This window comes from Octodon degus, unplaced genomic scaffold (genome assembly GCF_000260255.1).
Source record: "Octodon degus isolate 3935 unplaced genomic scaffold, OctDeg1.0 scaffold00238, whole genome shotgun sequence".
NCBI classification, from domain to species: Eukaryota; Metazoa; Chordata; class Mammalia; order Rodentia; family Octodontidae; genus Octodon; species Octodon degus.
This window is the reverse complement of record NW_004524814.1, coordinates 351127-352758: the sequence shown is the minus strand read 5'-3', so window position 1 is coordinate 352758 and position 1632 is coordinate 351127.

Genomic DNA, 1632 nt, shown 5'->3' with positions numbered 1-1632 from the left:
GTAAATGTAATAAAATCTCTGTCTGTGCCGCAATTTAATTTCACATCAAAAAGGTCCCCACAGATAGCCTGTAAGATTATTTTACTAAAATTGAATATGTCTATGCTTTCCTATTCTAAGTGAGAAAAAGCTTAGTCTGCTCAGAAAGTTATGTTTCACATGGAGAAAGGGACTAGGTCTCATCAAATCTTGAGCATTGTCTAATGGTAGCTACTCAAAGTGGGCAATATAATTAATTTTATTAGTAATAGTATTTTATACCGGGAAAAGGCAGGACATGATAAATCAAAAGCTGCTTCCAAGAATAGCATATACTTTTTTCAAATACAAATCAAATATTAACCATAGAGAAATAAAAAAGGACAGTGTTTGTAGCATAGACATCCTTAACATTATTGCAATATGTGTTTTCACAGCTTTAAGGAGATATAATTTACACACCTTACAGTTCGCCCTTCTAAAGTAGTTGAATGTTTTTTAGCATGTTTGGAGTTGGGAAATACTCATCAATAAATTTTCGATGATTTTCATCACTTCAAAAAGGAACTCTGTCCCCGGTGACTTCTCCAATCTCCTCCCACTGTGCTTCAATAGCCTCAGTCCTGGCAACCACTAAGTATTTTTTTTCTCATGTCTCTAGATTTGCTGGTTCTGGATGGTCCATAGAAATGGAATAAAATATTCCAGTCTTTTGTGACTGGTTTCTCTTACTTCACAGAAGGCTTTTATGCTAAGTTTAAGTTTCATCCATGTTGCATAATGGCCAGTACTTCGTTTTTAATTACCAAATAATATTCTAATGGATATACTATTCTTAAAAATCTTTTCACCAGTTGATAGATATTTGAGTTGCGGCATTTTCTAGCTATGATAAATAATAATGCAATGAACACTTACTATAAGATTATTATTACTATTATTATTATTATTAGTAGTAGTAGTAGTAGTAGTAGTAGTAGTGGTGGTGGTGGTGGTAGTATACGGTCTACAGGATCTCACTACATAAATCAGACTTGTACTGATCCTCCTGTTTTCAGCCTCCCAAGAGCTGGGATTACAGGCATGCACCACCACGCCCAGTCTCAATCACCGTCTCAGAGTACCCTGGTGGCAGGGCCAGCATGGCACACTGGGGATTGAACCCCAATCCTTGTGTCTGCCTAAGCAGGCACTTTAATCCACTGAGCTATTTGACTGTCTCCTAAGCTTTTGTGTGGAGATATATTTTTATTTCTTTGGGACACATACCCAGGAGTCGGATTTCTGAGCTATATAGCAACTTCACAATGAACATTTTGTGCTTCTCACAATATGGAGAAACTGATTCCTGCACATTCCCATAACATTAACATTCAGATTTACATGGAGGTAGGTGCTCCATGTTTTTGCCAGCGCTTGTCCTTTCTGTCTTCCTGATTAAAGCACCTTGGTGGGGGTGAAGCAGGGTCTGATGAGGCTGAGCCTCTTCTGTGCTTGTTGGCCATTTGTATATATGGAGAAATCCCAGTTCAGGCCCTTTGCCTTTCTTTCCTTTCCTTTACTTACATTACAGGGTCTGTCTTTTCCTTTCTCTACTCTTTCCCCTTCCTTCCTTCCTTCCTTCCTTCCTTCCTTCCTTCCTTCCTTCCTTCC